Below are 17,257 nucleotides of genomic sequence, written 5' to 3' on the forward strand. Positions count from 1 at the left end.
GCAGTAGGTTAATGCAATAGCAAATATGAGAACCTTGTTCTGTGTGTGTGTGTGTGTGTGTGTGTGTGTGTGTGCGCGCGCGCGCTGGTACTAGGTCTTGAACTCAAGGCCTTCATACTTGCTCAGCTTCTTTGCTTACTACTGGTTCTCTGGAACCACACTTCTGTCTAGCTTTTTACTAGTTAATTGGAGGCAGAGTCTCATGAGCCTCTCTGCCTGGGCTGTCTTTGAACCTTCAGCCTCTTCAGTAGCTAAAATTATAGATGTGAGCAGCCAGCACCCAACCCTTGCTGCCTGCTTAAAGCCCAACTTTCATGAGACTTAGGAGAATGCTATTCTTCCTTCCAAAGTGTCTCTTCTCCTCTGGAGTTTGTAGCTATAGTACATTCCATTAGAAGAATTGTTTGGAGATGAGGTCTTACTATGTTGAGATGCTTTTGGTGGGGAGAGGGGAGGTATCACATTAACCTCAAATTCATGACCTTCCAGCCTCAGCTTCCTAGGGTGTGCTGCTATGGCCAAATAAAGTGTGTTTTTATGTTAACATATAATAGACATTTTAAATGGATTACCATTTTCACAGTTCTCATTTTGAATTTCTAATACAATACATATTAGTAGATATAACTCATACAAATTGAAGCTCCTTGTCTCAATAGTTTATTTTGTTTTAGTTTTGTTTGAGAGACAAGGTCCCACGTGCAGCAAACTTGCCATGTCATTCAAGCTGGTGATCCTCCACCTCTACCTCTGTGGCGCTGGAAGCACAAGTGTGCTCTGCCACACTTAGCCCTCAATAGCTTTTAAGGACACACAAGTGTCTTGAAACCAAATAGTTTAATAAACACAAAACAAAGCTATACAAAACATTTGTGATATCTAACTCTCAGTTGTACATAGTATATATAAATGGCTGATTTTAGTGTTGAATGGGAGAGGAAGGCTCACTAAATGGTAGTCCTTAGGCTTGTGTAAGGTTCTCTGTCGACACTGCCCTAAACCTCCCTCTCAACATTCCTCTCTGGTGACACTCACCCACTGTGCTCACAGATTCCCCACCCCTCGTCCTCGCTGTTCTGTTGAAAAACGGGTTCTAACCCTTCCTCCTCTCCTTGGGACTCAGCTTGAGCAGCTATTGCTTCTAGAAGGCTATGGCCTTAGACTGTCCACTTTTCCAACTGTGCAGTGGCCATCTCTACTTCAAAAGGAAGTCATGGAGGTTTTGTTGGAAGGAGTATTTGGTTACTTCATCTGTGAAAGAGCCCTTTCTTCCTGGCACATCACATTTCTCCATTGCTAGATTTGCAAAGCTGATGAAAGATCACAGGCAAGTATTTTCCAAACTTTCCCTAAATCCCCCTCCAGGTCATTAATGTATGAATTAAAACACAAAGCTGTTTCCTTGCCCGAGGCAGGGCATAGTGTCAGGGGGATGTCCCAACAAAGTCTGGTGGTGATTGAATGATTCCAAAACACACGCACCCCTGAAAAGCACTCTTGTACCAGGCCCTTGTGCTGCCGTGCCATCCTGCGAGGAGAGACTGCTCCACAGAAGGGAGTGCACATGCTCTGTGTGGATCATACGCCAATGGACGACATCACCTACAATGGACGTTTACAACCCAAGTGTTAGGAAGCGGGTTAAGAAGGATTTCACAGATGCCATGTCTGAGTTAATTTCAGTGTCTATTGTCTTGTAGGTGATAAAGGCTAATGAGGTTATCCCAAAAGGAGGTTAAAAAAAATTGGTATGTGCCAGTTCTGGGGCTTGAACTCAGGGCTTGGGTGCTGTCCCTGAACTTTTGTGCTCAAGGCACTTTACCATGTGAACCATAGCTCCACATATGGCTTTTTGGGTACTGAATTGGAGATGAGTCTCATGGACTTTCCTGCCTGGACTGGCTTGGAACTGATCCTCAGATCTCAGCCTCTGGAGTAGCTAGAATTATAGGTGTGAGCCACAGGCACCCGACACTGAAAATGTATTTGACAAACAGTAAAGGACTTCAAACACCCTGCGCCCTTTGTGAGGTCTATGGGAGTCTGCCATGGTCTCAAGGAGCAATAGACCTATCTTTCTTTTCTTTTCCTCTACTTTTTCTTTCTTTTCCTTGCCTTTTTCTTTCCTTTTCTTTTTGTTTCTCTCTCTTTCCTTCCATCCTTCCTTCCTTCCTTCCTTTCTTTTCTTTTTCTTTCCTCCCTCCCTTCCTCCCTTCCTCTCTTTCTTTCTTTCTGACAGAACGTCACTTAGCTGAGACTGACCTACTATGCAACTCAGGCTAACTTTGAACTCAAAATCCTCCTACCTCAATCTTCCAAGTGTGGAGATTATAGGCATGCCCTACCACACTTGGCAGATTTTTTTTTAATGACACAGTATATGTTCTTAGCACAAAAATCCAAAAATGTTAGTTTGGTTTTATAAATTTAGTTTAAAGGCAAAATAAATTGAGTGAATAGAGCTTCTTAGGATTTAACCTCATTTGCTAATACCAAGAAATAGCCCTCCTCACATCAAATCCTGGGAAGACATTTGAGCTGAGTTGGTTGTCTAGGCTTAAGTTCTACGAGGACACTTCTTAGAAGCACAGAAGTTCAGGTTTGCTGAGTAAGAGTGCTCTAGTTGCTCACTGAATTGCCTACAACATTGGCTGGATCAGGAGCCAATGTGTCCTCCAAAGCAAGTCTCTCTTCTGAAATCATCAGTCCATGTGGAAAAGCTCCAGAATTTAGAAATTGTATTTCTAAACTATCTTTCCTCCAGTGCTTCTTGCTCTCTTAAGCAGCAATAAGAGCCTCACTTAGACTCTCAGCATAATTTTTGCCTAGGGCAACAGGCAGACCCAGGCTTTGATGCATCCCTAAGTACATAAGAGGATCACCCATGTGTACAATTTCTGGCATTTTGGCTGATTGATTAAAAAAAATTGTGTATTTTACCATTTTCTTAGGAGTTTGACCTATGGAAAGGGTCCTATGTAGTCTATTCCATAAGAGCTTCTTTGGAATTTGCATGTTTTCCACGGAGAGCATTTTTGTTCACCTAATTCATCATAAAAGTATATTGTTGTTGTTATGGTTTTGATCTTAAGTGCCCCCCAAGGGTCCATATATGAAAGTCTCAGTCCCAGCCCATGGTAACTATTGGATATTGGAAGTGGTGGAGGTGGGGCCTAGTAGAAGGGAGTTAGATCATTGGAGGCGTGCCCTTGGAAGGGATTTTGACACTGAGACCCTGAGCCCTCCTCGCTCTCTGTTTCCTCTATTAGACACCTCCACCATGATATTCTGTCTCATCACAGGTCCAAAAGCCTTAGGGTGAAGATACCCTGGAATGTAACCTCTGGAACCTTAAGTCAAAAGAAATCTTTCCTACTTTTAAGTTGTTTATCTCAAGTATCTTGTTATGTGGGAAGCTAAAATTTATCTCTAGGAGTAGAGAAAATTTAAATAATTATAAATTTGTGTGGCATATAACAAGACAATGAATATGATTATATTTATTGCATCTAGAAATAGAAAAAATGTTAAATTATGAGACGAAAGGAAGTAATAAATGGGGAAACTTTTTTGAGTACACCAAGGAAACCCTGTTAATAATTTTAGCAACTTTTTTTTTTGGTCAGTCATGGGGCTTGAAATCTGGGCCTGGGCACTGTCCCTGAGCTCCTCAGCTCAAGGGTAGCACTCTACCACTTTGAGCCACAGCACCACATCCAGTTATTTGGTGGCTAACTGGAGATAAAAGTCTCACAGACTTTCCTGCCCAGACTGGCTTTGAACCATGATCCTCAGATCTCAGCCTCCTGAATATAGCTAGGATTACAGGCGTGAGCCATTGGTGCCCGGTGTAGTGCCTAACTTTTTACGTTAGGGCATTGTAAGTGTGACTATGGACACACACACATATTTCTAGTCTTGTTGAGAAATCCAACAATATAATCTGCATTCGGTGATTTCAGAAAGTAAACCTCTTTAAACCAGAAAGTGAGAACATTGATCTAGGAAAGAAGAGAGAAGCCAAATAGATTCCCCTCTGGGTTCCCTCCCATGTTAGTGGGCTTCGTGGTCTAATACAATTTATATCTACTGCAGGAGGTTTTCATTATGGCAATTGTAATTAAGGCACTAACAGTAATTAATTCTCTGGTGAGGTGTTGAAGGCCTGATTCTAAAATGAAATATGATGTTTCAGAATACAGTGGTGGCGGCAGCAGGGGCTTGACATGGATGCGACATATTGCCACTAAATTGATGCTGAGTGAAGTAGAATGATAGATATGGGATAATGTTTAATACTATTCTAACTTGGTGAGTATAAGTAGTAACAGTTTTCATAATAAAATATTAGAACAATAAAAACATAAGAGATAAAGTTTGACGTGCCCACATCCCCATATTTCCATTTCTGAGACTCCTCTTTTTTTCAGATGTATCCCATCACACCCTATGGACAGATTAAAAAAAAAAAAATTCTCCCCGGGGCGGGGGGGAAATACATAGAAGCTAAACAATATGATAGGCAAACTATTTCATCTTTCTGAAACTTAGTTTACTAGTTAGTTAGCTGGAGATAATCAGCCTGGTTTTAATACAGAGCTTAAAAACGTAAAAAATTATCTAGCAGTATGCTGGCCCCCAATGCTGAGTCATTAAGCAGGTGTAGAAATGAGGGCCTGTGATCCCAGGGCTTAGAACACTGGAGTAAGATTATGAGTTTGAGGCCCACCTTTGGAACATAACATGACCCCACTTCACAGAAGAGAAGAAAAGAAGAGAAGAGGAAAGAAAGGAGCCAGACACTGGTGGCTCACGCAGGTAATCCTAGCTACTCAGGAGGCTGAGATCTGAGAATCATGGTTCAATGTCAGCTGGGGCAGGAAAGTCTCTGAGACTCTTATCTCCAATTAACCACCAGAAAACTGGAAATGGAACTGTGGCTCAAATTGGTAGACTGCTGGTCATGATAGCCTTGAGCAAAAGAGCTCAGAGACAGCACCCAGGATCCGAGCTTAAGCCCCATAACCGAAGAGAAGAAGAACTGAAGAGAAGAAGAAAAAAAGAAAGAAAGAAAAAGGAGGAAGGAAAGGAAGAAAGAAGGGAGGAAATAAGAGAGGAAGGAAGAAAGAGAGGGAGGTAGGGAAAAGAAAAGAAAAAAAGAAGTGAAAGAATAAGATAATAGCTTGTCTTCTGGGCAGAGTGAGCTGGACAGGAGATGACTTTGAGAGAATCACTGCCTTGGTGCAGCCAGGGTGGAGCTACGGAAGGGGTGGAGGATGGAGCATGAGCAGGGCTGCAAGTTCCTCATAATTCTGAGTGTTACTGATATAAAACTCTCAGAAAAAGACTCTCTCCTGAAGACTGAACGATGATTTGCTTATAACCTTACCTCACACACTTTCAACAGAGATTCACCCATTTGGAGACATATATTTATGCAGCCCAAGAAAATTGAAGAAAAAAGAGATTAGAAACCATGAAGAAAAAGCAAAGAGATGGTTACTCTAGGAACAAGGGAAGATGAGATTGCTGCACGGTCTCCTCAGTCAGGAGTTGGCGAGAAGCATAACAGCAACTGAGAATGAAAGCCCTATGAGCTCTTCCATGGAGTATGGTTGCCCCTCCTTCTCCATGGCACTGGTTCTAGGACCTCCACCTATACCAAAATCCAAGGATGCTCAGGCCCCTTATACAAAATGACAGTATTTCCATATAACCTGTACACTCCCCCATACACCTTAAATCCATCTCTAGATGACTTACAACACTTCAAAACATGTGAATGCCTTAACTATGTAAATGATGGTTCCACTGTGTTATTCAGAGCAGAATGACAAGAAAATGTAGGTGGCCAGGTGCCAGGGGCTCAGGCCTGTGATTCTAGCTACTCAAGTGGCTGAGATCTAAGGATCAAAATTAGCCCTGGACAAAGCCAAGAGAGCAATTTTTCCCTGTATATTTTTAGTTCTTGAACTAAACAAGGTTGGTTAAAGCTATAGATGCAGAACCTGGGCACAAAAAGGGCCAAAGTCTATGTCACCCCTGGCTTAACAAAACCCAAAGGACGATGTCCTCACTACCTTATGTGACCTAGAAAGGCTTTTACAAAGGATGCTATTCTGAGAAATTCCAATATGATTAAGGCTATTAGCCTTAAACATTCTTCAGATCTGCCTGTTCTATCTCAAGTTGAGAGTCTCATAAATCATATAGAAGAAACCACTTACAAATTTGTAAATGGAAGAACAATGTGAATTTCCCACAAGTATGAATACAATTTAAATAAATTAGTCATAAACCATATTAAAATGAAGGCCATCGATGTAGATTTATTGTTTTGACTAAAATATGAAGGAATAATAGCGCTATAGCTTACGCTACCAAACTTGATTTGTTTTAGTGTGCTTCAGGTACCAGCAGTATAACTTGAGATGTCTAAATGGTAAAGTAGATTTATAACCCAAACGATACCAATAGAGACATAAGATTAAACATGCAATTCAGTTATACCTGGGAGTTTATAAGCCTTAACAGAATTGTGTTTAAAAAAATAAGATGATTCAGATTGATAATAAAAATATAAAAAATAAGATGAAAAATATATTTTATTATTACTGATGAGTTTTCTGGATATGAAAGACAGACTTATTTTGTAGTTGAGTTTTGCCTTTGGCATTCCCTTGAGCCTGGAGTGTGCACACCAGGAATGCAGTGTGGGGTTCAAGGGCATGATGCTTGGTAGGAAAGCAGCTCCTTTCATTTGTAATCAGCACTGCTTGGCCACATCCCCTCAGGTCCGTGGAATGCATGTGTTTCATTGCTGGAAACAATACCAGTCTCTCACAACCAGATTCTTCATTTTTTTAAGACCAAGTCTCATAGCTTCTTTTATAAATTAAAAATACATTACATCTAAAAGGAGAAGCCATCAGACAGAATCAAAGCATCTAAGTTTCACCAACTTGGGAGTCTAAAATTTTTAATGAAATCCATTCATATAAAACCATGTTAGTTGTCTTCTTAAAGAAAACACCAAATAGCAGATAATACACACATGTCTAGAAGCCTGCTACATGAGTAGCCAGGAAAGCACTGAAGAGCAAGGCTGCTTTCCCCAGGCGTTAGCAGTGATCCTCAGGGCTGAGGCTTCATGGCTTGTGGGGGCAAAGCCAAAGACGTTATTAGATCCTCATCACCAAGCTGGAACTCTTGGTTAAGGACATGAAGATCACGTCCCTGGGAAGTTCTAGTCTTTCTCCCTTCCTATCATGGAGTCTGAGATCACTAATTTTTCTGGGACATCCTTCAAGGATGCCACATGGTCTGAGCTTTCTAATGACTTTCCCTGTCCCAATATTATTATCTAAGGCTTCTTAGAAAAAATTGATTTCCTGAACATACCAAAGACAATCCTTACTCAGGAACTCTAAGAATTATAGGAGCTCTGTGCTAGGAAGCAGGGACATAAACCAAAACATTTTTATTATAGCATAATTACCCATCTGTTCTTCGGTGTTTTCTATTGTCCTCCATTAGAGTCTTTAGCATATTAATCATAGCTATTTTAAATACCTGATCTGAAAACTCTAACATCCCTGCCAGTGCCTGACACTGAGGCAGATTAAAGGGAAAGAATACTGAAACCAACTCCTTCTCCTAATCAGGCCTTAGGAGACACCCATAAGTCCTATCTCCTCCTTAGTACCTGCCAGGGTATTCCTTGTGAGGGTGGGGGTGGGTAATTAGTGGTTCCTAGGGGCAGAGAAAACTCTAGATATTTCTCTCAAGACTGTACACCTGTGCAGTGGAACTTCTTATGTCCATAGCCTGACCTTTGCCCAACAAACTCCTATTTAAGACCTCATGCTTATGTATTGCCTCTCATACAGATACATAAAACCATGGGATCCCAGCCTTTGCACATGCTCAGGTCCCTCCCCCGCAATCTGCCAAATTGTAGTTCCTCATTTTTCTAAGACCAGCCACTAACCATCCATGAACACCTCCCACACCTCCAAATCCTAGAAGCTTGGGATTTTCTTAACCATGTTTTTGCATGGATGGCCTGCTGTTTCTCTTAACAGTGTACTTTCTTTCTATTACACTCCTTCTTTGCCATTTTACGTGGGTGTGGGGGCCTTCATTCAGTTCTTCTTTGGAAATGCTAAGACTCTGGGATCTTCATCCCCATGACCATCCACTGGTAACAGAGCTGCTGCTTGCTCTAAGCTTTTATACTTTTTAATATCTTGTAGTTTTGTGTTGTTGTTGTTGCAAGTTGGGCATGGTAAAAAGATGTGTGCTAAATTGACCTTCAGTGACGTGGGGAGAGGGAAGACTCCTGAAGTCCTATTTACTACTTAGTCTTCTAGTGAGCTGTGCAATTCACAAGTACCTCTCACTCCCTTCCACATGACAGGGCATGCATGGATCTGATAAAACCTCAATAATCAAGGCTTTATGAAAGTACATTTTTATGATGAATGTTCATTGGGTGCTAGAGGCTCATGCCTGTCTTCCTAGCTACTCAGGAGGCTGAGATCTGAGAATACAGTTAGAAGCCTTCCAGGGAAAACATATCCAGGAGACTCTTACCTCTCCAGTCAACTAGTTAAAAAGCCTGAAATGGAAGTGTGGCTCAAGTAGTAGAGTGACAACCTTGAGCCAAAAAGTCAGGCAAGAACACAAGGCCCTGAGTTCAAGTCACAGTTCTGTCATAAACAGAATGTTCTGTATTTGAAAATGGCTGCTTCTCTTCCCCTGCTGGTACCACAAGGAAATTTTCTCTGTTAGTCACTGGAAGAACCTGTTTAGAGCTCCAGGAGGTAGAATTCACAGGCGTGGATCTCTGCAGCGGCTGTCTCTGAGACAGTGTTCTGTGCTGGGATCTCAAGTCTCTAACAGACCTAAAAAGAGTTGTGGATTTTTTTTTTTTTACTTTGTTGAACATTTTACTCATAACCTGCCAATGACCTTCAAGCTCCTTAGAGAGCACGCTGTAAAAAGATGCTTAAAAGTTATACTAAGTGAAGTGAGCCAGACCCAAAGAAACATGGACTCTATGGCCTCCCTTATTGGGAATAATTAGTACAGGTTTAGGCAAGCCATAGCAGAGCATCACAAGGCCCAATAGCTATACCCTTAGAAACACATAAGATGATGCTAATTGAAATGAACACCATGTTATGGAAACAAGTGATATATCACAGTTGTAACTACTTTCAACGTCTATGTGTATGTGTAGTTTCTATTATTGATAATGTTTTGTATCACCTTCCTATGTTTGTACCTACACTATCTCTGTAATCTAATCTGAGTATATTGGAAACAGTGTTTACTGGTATTGGAAGTAGGAAATTCAAAGGGAATACCAAATTCGAGAGACACAGGGTAAAAAAAGAGAAATAACTACAAAAGCAATACTTGCAAAAAAAAAAAAAAGATGCTTAAAAGATGCATTTGCTGGGCCCACAAATTAACTAAAAGCAGAAGCTCCGAGGAATGGCCTCCATTCTGGGTGGAGCTATGTTACTTGGCAGTCGCCTTGGAATCCCGGGAGGACAGGATGTCTTTATAATAAGGAACGGAAATCACCCCTAAGAAATACAACAGACCACCTGCCAGGCAACTTGACTTGTTTATGCTCATTAGAGATGACAGCAATAACAACTTCTCCTAACAACCTCTCTGGAACCCCTCCAAAAACAAGCACTAGGATTGTCCTGAACCAGGCTCAGCATGCGACATGGAGAACATCTCTTCCATTGCCCCACCTCCTTATCCTCCCTGGAGAGGATGAAGAAGTGCTACAGTCCCCATCTGCTGTAGCGTGACAGGTCTTCTCTCTCTGACCATCATTATCACCTTTCCCTTTCTCCCTCTTCCCTTCCTCCCTTTCCCCCTGCCCCTTCTTTCTCTAACACCATTCTAGGGCTTGAATTCAGGTCTTAGATGCTGACCCTGACCTTTCCTGCTCTACCGTTTGAGCCACAGCTCCACTTCCAGTTTTTTTTTTTTTTTTTTTTTTTTGGTGGTTAATTGGAGATAAGAATCTCACGGACTTTTCTGCCAGAGCTGGCTTTGAGCCATGATCCTCAGACTTCAGCCTCCTGAGTGGTTAGGATTATAGGTGTGAGCCACTGGTTCCAGGCTCTTAACATCTTTTTATGTGAAGTAGAAGTGCCAGTGGCCAGACGTGACATGTGGAACTTCCGGATTGGGACCTGCGGGTCTAAAAACTCTGGTTTCACTACTTGAAACCAGGAGTGTATTTTCTTTATTGGCCTTGCTTACTGTCATTCTACTCATTACAGCCAGCGTTCTATGGGAAGAATTGTTTAAATGTGTTTTCATCTGTTTCCCCTGTGTCTAGGACAGGGACTAGGACATAGTAGCACTTCAGTGAGTACACTGAAAGAATTTTCTGTCTATCCTCATTCACTTATAGAATTAATATAATATCATATAATACAGCCTAATATCATAATTTAATAGAAGTATTGCTTATTTTAGACTGCTGGTGAAGGCATTTGATAGCAAATTAATTTTGGTGGGCTAGAATGCTTTTAGGCAGTGTCATATCTTTGTCATATCAAGGTCATATAGACAATAAAATCATTCATTCATTCAATGGGCTGAAGGCCTCAGTTTCTAGGCCCATTTGTTACCTTAGTGAAAATGTGGATTCAACTCTACTTGAAGGGTAAAGTTTAACCTACCAGAAAGACCAATGCACTTGACTAAGCACATTTCACTGAAGTGAGTAAAGAAGGGAGTAGGGGAAATAGTAGAGAGGAAAGACCTAAGTGATACTGCCCTATTGTTACCCGAAGCCTCCCCTTTGTGAGCTCAGCTACTCTTTCCCTTCCTAGTTCTCTCCTCTCTTCCCTTAAAAGCTCCCCCTACTCCCTCTAAGCTCTCTTCTCCCAAACTACCCTAAATCTTACCAGCGTTTGGTCTATCAGGTTTAGCCATAGCCCAACAGCCATGTCTTAGCTTTCCCAGACAGAATCTGCTCTCCTGAGATCCTGGGTGGGTGGGTGGCCCATAGCTCTGAAGACATTCACAGAATGCAGTAACTAGGAAATTGGTTCCACCTTCCACTTTTAGATGAAACATGTGGGCCTGGAGAAGTGAGGGGAGGGGTGCATTGGCCACAGGACCAACTGAGGATGGCCCTGGGACATGGGTAGCCTGTCCTCTACTTTTTCACTACCCAATTTAATTTCTTTTGGTAATAATGAGGCTTCATAATTTATTGATGGGGTGAAATAGAACTTGCTGAAGAGTCTATATGATCTGTAGCAACAAACAGATGGTCCTTAATAAAACATTAATAAGTAAAAGCAGATGGCATTTAATAAGGAAGTATATAAACATGGCTGAGAGCCATCAAAAGCATTTTTTTCTGGACTGTTTAATAGTAGAAATTACCAGACAAGACATAAAAGGAAACCAGCATCTACATCACAATGTAAGAATATGTTTTTTTGTGTGTGGATGTTGTGGATAATAGATTTAGAATGTAATTTTAAGTGATTTAAAAAGATTTTAAGTGGTTTCAATATCAAACAGAAATGTAAAGTTAGAATATGAACTCAGGCCTGAGTTTAATGTGAGAATGAATTTCAGCAGATTCAAAGTCTGCCATTCTAGGGTTTAGTTTATCCATCTGTAAACTGGAGATGGTAATACAAAGTTATAAGAAGTCAGTAAAACACCAAGCTGCACACAAGTAAGCAGTAGAAAATGTACCAACCTGCATGTCCAACCTACTGCCATTTCCTAACAGATTTCTGTATGAGATCTGAATTGGTCAATACCTATTGTCCTCTAAAAGCAAATGAGACCTTGATTTGTTAATGCTCTGAAGCCTTAGTGACACTTTTCCCTGATCACAGCATTTGCCTAACAATTGTGAGGCCTTAAATTCAATCCCCAGTAAATGGTAAGGAAGAAAAGAAGGGAGGGAGGAAGGACAGGAAGGAGGGCCAGAGGGACAGTAATATTCTAATACTCCTTGAAGTTAGCAGGGTTTGTGGGACTGCCCGTCCAAGGGATGACAATGGATCTGGCCACTCTTAGGAGCCCATAAGGTCTATGTTGGAGCAACCTAGGCAGCCTGGAACTCAAAAGATGGAATCCCTGCCAGGCCCATTCCTGAAGGAACAGGAATACCTTTCTCCAGCTGCACCCCCTCCAGCTAGGCCTTTAGGGAGGTGACTACATGAGAATGGTGGTTACTTCTATCCTGTGAAGACTCAGCAAAAAGTTGCTCTATACAGAACGAAAAACCAGGTACTGAATCTGCCAGTGCTTTAATTGGGGACTTCTAACTTCCAGAACCGTGAGAAGCTAATTTCTTTTGTTTATAAGCTATCTGGTCTACGGAATGTTGTTATAGCAGCCTGAATGGACTAGGATATTTGGCAAGTCATCCTAGACCCTTGAGGCCAGGCAACTCATCTTTATCAGCTGAATGGTGTGCATGTCTGGATGTGTGCACGTGTGCACGTATGCACGTATGCACATGTACATACACCAATACTAGGACTTGAACTCCAGGCCTGGGTGCTGTCCCTTAGCTTTTCAGCTTTTCCCATTCTATCACTTTACTTCCAGCTTTTTGCTGTTTAATGGGGGATAAGAGTCTTATGGACTGTCCCAGGCTGGCTTTGAACAGCAGTTTTCAGTCTTAGTCTCCTGAGTAGTTAGGACTAAAGTTGTGAGTCATTGGGCACTCACCTGCTTTTTCTTTAAATACCTAATCACTTGGGCAAAGTCAGCAACCACTTGTGTACATACTTATCCACCATCCATTAATTTTCACTGATTTTGTAGGAGAGTAAGGCCCCACAATCTGTTTGAAGAAACAAACAAGAGGGTTCATTCTTTAACTCAACATTTTTAAAAAGTGAATGGCATGCAGTAAGTTCAAAGTTTGCAGTAGCATACAAAAGTTGTCTTCAGTTAGCTGACATTTTATGACAATTAGAAAAGTGCATGAAATTAGTAAGATGAACATCTAGCTGATGGAAGAAGAAAAGAGAGCCTGTAAAGCAGGGAAGAAACTAGGGTTGTTTTGGATGGGAGCTTTAACTGTGGGCCTCAGGGGAAGGCTTTACTATCACTACAATTTAGAGGCCAGCACAAAGTGCATACTGCCATGTGTCTTTGTGGATCTTGCTTTCTCCTTTCTGGGTTTGAAAGCAACCACATAGCTTCTTCACCCTTTTCTGTGTGTGCCGGTACTGGGACTTGAACTCAGTGCCTGGGAGCTAGCCCTTAGGTTTTTTTTTGCAAAGCTAGGCTCTACCACTTGAGCCACATCTCCTCTTCCAGTTTTTTTTTTTTTTTTTTTTGAGTTGAGAGACCAAAGTGTCACAGAATTTTCTGCCCAGGCTGGCCTCGAACTTCAGATCTCAGCCTCCTTAGTAGCTAGCTAGGATTACAGGTGGGAACCGCTGACACCCCGCATCTCCATACTAGTTGAAAGTATGCCCTTAGAGAGCAGAAACTATTTCCTCTTCTTCATTGACAAGGGAAATAATGATCTACAAATCCTGACTGAAAAGGTAATGGTCAAGTAGCAAGTGATCCTTAAGCACCCGCTAACCTTCGGTTTCCCCTGGAGTTTACCAGCACCTAATACAAGGGGAGGCCAAGTTTGAGGTCTCACCACAAATCCCGCGGTTCCTAGGGAGGGGCCCGACGGCGCCCACCCTAAGGCCGGGGTGGACAGTGAAGCGATGCAGTGAGTTCACACCCCAACGTTGGGTGGATGGCGTCGAAGCGTCTCCAGCCCACTGGACGAGGGGCTGACGTTCCCTCCGGTCCGGGCCTGCCTCCACGGACCTCCAGGGCGCTCGCGGCCCTCAGAGCCGCACCTGCCTCCCGGCCCTCGCCGCCCTCAGGTCCACGCCCCCTTCCTCAGCCCCGCCTCCGCTCCCCCGCCCCGCCCCGCCCGCCAAGCCAGGGGGCGGGGACCGCACCCAGGTCCTGCGGCCGCCGAGGCCTGCGGGTTCCTCCGCCTGCCTGGTGCGTGAGCGTGCGGCGGCGGGGACTCGGCGGCGGCGGCGCGCGGGTAAGTGCGCGGGGGCGCGAGCTGCGGGCTCCGTTCCGGCTCCTCCCCGGCTCCTCCCCTACCCCGCCGATTCGCGGGGTGCCGGCTCTCCGGGACCCCCCATCCCGCTGACCTCTGTCCCCACCCCCGACCCCGAGCCTTCCACGATGGAGCCCGCGCACCGGTCCATCGTGCCCCCCACGGGTGCGCCGCCCCGACCCTGCTCCTTCCTCCTTTGTCTCCGGTGTCTGCCTGGGTGCCGGGAGGCTTTCCGGGCGCCAGGGCCGCTGCGCGGGGGAGGCCAAGCCTGGGCTGACCTGCGGGGCCGGGCGAAGGAGCGCGGCATTCGGGACCCCCGCCCCCCTGTCCTCTGGGGCACTGCTTCCCAGCACCAACTGCTGGGAAAGACCGACCGCAGGGCAGCGCCGAGGAAGCATCCGTTGTAGCCTGAGAAAAGCCATTCATTCATTCATTCACTCATTCATTCATTCACGAGCGGTGTGACCCGGCCCCCAGCCTGGGGCTGGCGTCCGCGATATCCGCCCTCCAGGGGCAGGCGGGCAGGTCGACCGGAGAGGCTGCGAGACCCCGGGGAGGAAGAAGCGAGGGCGGAGCGGCCAGAGGAGCTGCTGTTCTCGCAAGCCACCCGCGGGTGCGTGGTGGACAGGAAAACGGCAGAATTGAGCGCGGGCAGCTGGATCTGACTGAGACGCAGTCCAGACCTGAGTGAGGGCTGGGCTCCTGGGCCCCCGGGCCCGGGCCCCTGGGCCTGCCTGCCTGCTGGAGCAGGAAGTTGTCGAAAACGTTGTTTTTCCCCTTAACTGCCTGGGGCGCCCAGGCTGCCCAGTGTTCTCAAGCCGCCGGGCCTTCTGTGGTCCACGTTACTTCCCAGAAGCCTTTGCTGCTTCTTTCCCCAAGCTAATGTGTGTGTGACCATCCTTTATGTCATGTCCTGATGCTGGGGTGTGCGTGCGGGCAGGGGCGGTGGGCTTGAATTTAGTGCCTCACGTTTTCCCATGGGCTTTCCCCCCTCGAGGATGGTGGACCACTTGAACCACATCATCTCCTATTCCAGCTTTTCTTTTCTTTTTTTGGCCAGTCCTGGGCCTTGGACTCAGGGCCGGAGCACCGTCCCTGGCTTCTTCCCTCTCAAGGCCAGCACTCTGCCACCTGAGTCACAGCGCCCCTTCTGGCCGTTTTCCATATATGTGGTGCTGGGGAATCGAACCGAGAGCTTCAAGTGTAGGAGGCAAGCACTCTTGCCACTAGGCCATATTCCCAGCCCACCAGCTTTTCTTTAAGAGATGGCAGAGTATCATTAAGGCTCAGGCTGGGCACCAGTGGCGCACACTGGTAATCTTGGCTACTCAAGAGCTGAGATCGGAGATTGTGGTTCTAAGCCAGTTCCACCAAGAACGTCTGTGAGACTCTTACTCTCCAGTTAATCACACATGCACAGCAGGACGTGGAGCTGTGGCTCAGGTGGTAGAGTGCTAGCCTTAAAAAAGCTCAGGTTCTGGGCTGCAGCTATCACAAAATATGAAAGGATGGCACTTCCGTTTTAACAGGGTGAATTTCACATTGTGATTTAGGAAACTGAGGAAAATTTAAGGGGCTGAGAATATGGCCTAGTGGTCGAGTGTTTGCCTCGTATACTTGAAACCCTAGGTTCGATTCCTCGGCACTACATATGTACAAAAAAGTCAGTAGTGGCACTGTGGCTCAAGTGGTAGAGTGCTATCCTTGAGCAAAAAGAAGCCAGGGACAGTGCTCAGGCCATGAGTTCAAGCCCTAGGGCTGGCAAACAAAAGAAAAAAAAATAATTTAAAATATGTTGAAGTTGTTAGAAACGACCCAGGCACACATGTATAACAATGTCTCATTTCTTCAGGGACCCCAGAAGTGAGGTTTATCATAACAATGACTTTTGTTTTCACCATAACCAGTACTGTTCTTTTGAACACACTTATCTTACACAATGAATCCTATGTACCCCAAATTTCAAAAGAAAAAAATAGAGATCAACAGAGTAGGGCATTCCTTCTCTGGAGTCAGAGAGCCTCCAGAAGAATCTCAAGGGAGGAAAAATTCTCTTGGTGACTTTCAAGGCCTTCCAGTTTCTCCTGGAACAGCACAAGTTGGGGCTGTTGCTCCTTCCAGGGAAGGGTCCCAGGTGATTTGGGGGTGGGGGAGGGGAAGGCTTAAGGGAGCAGGCCTTGCCCTTGGTTTGGATGCTGTCAGGAAAGAGTGTAAAGGAGAGGAGATCAGAATGAAGCCACAGCTGTGGGTGGTCAGGAAGCCTCAGTGGGTCACTGCCATGACTGGAGGGAGGTCCAGGTCATTTTTGGTCATTCTTGTGGTTTGGATAATGTCTATGTTTGGTCTGGGTCAGCCATGAGACTGAGTGGTCTTGTTTTGATGTTTGGTGAAGTGGCCTTGCTTCATGTTGATGGCCCATGCCACTGTTGGCATCAGCAGAAGCATGGCAGGCCTTCTCCTAACTACCCCAGGGCTGTGATGATAGCCTGGCTCCTGCTTATCTTTCTTTCTTATGCTGGCACCTTCCTAATATCTTCAAAAGCCACTTTGCACATCTGTAACATGTGGACAACCTGTGCATCCCAGAGTTGGAAAGATTTGAGGAATCTTGCACAAAGTGTGCATTCAGCCCAGTACCTGACACATGGCAGGGTCTTCCCTGATATTTGTCAAGTGTGTTTGATATCGAAGCTTCTGGTCAACAACTGTTTCAGCAATTCGAGCCCTGGGAAGGGTGCGGCAAGAGGATCTTGAGCAAGACTTTTGTCTCAGAAAAACGGGGAGGGCGGGAAAGAAGAAGGAAGGAGAGTTTCTACCTAGCAAATTTGAGCCCTAAGTTCAAACCCCGGCACTGTCAAAATAGAAAATAAAAACTCAAAACTTATTCTTCCTGAGAATATATAGGACCAGGGTCAGAAAGCTACTAGTAATACTGTAGTAATTACTGTAGTATTCTAAGTAAAGGTACTACAGAGCTAGGTAAAGCAAGTGTTTTCTGATAATGCAGAAAAGATTTCATGTTGAAGAAAGTGAAGTGAACAGCTAAAATGCAAGACTATTCCCAGGTTTAAGATTTTAATTTTTGGTGCTTGTCCTGGGGCTTGAACTTACGGTCTGGGCACTGACCCTGAGCTGCTTTTGTTCAAGGCAAGCAGT

At 44.5% G+C, this 17,257-nt stretch overlaps 1 protein-coding gene across 1 annotated transcript in view; it reads left to right on the plus strand.

Moving 5' to 3' along the window:
- Positions 1-14,070: 14,070 nt before the first annotated feature.
- Gsdme (gasdermin E) overlaps positions 14,071-17,257 on the plus strand; it is a 48,898-nt gene continuing 45,711 nt past the window's right edge. Inside the window, exon 1 of the mRNA XM_048339678.1 lies at positions 14,071-14,083. The gene's annotated coding sequence lies outside the window, so the exon portion shown is untranslated. The remainder of the gene's footprint in view (positions 14,084-17,257) is intronic.

This window comes from Perognathus longimembris, chromosome 2, assembly GCF_023159225.1.
Source record: "Perognathus longimembris pacificus isolate PPM17 chromosome 2, ASM2315922v1, whole genome shotgun sequence".
Lineage (NCBI taxonomy): Eukaryota > Metazoa > Chordata > Mammalia > Rodentia > Heteromyidae > Perognathus > Perognathus longimembris.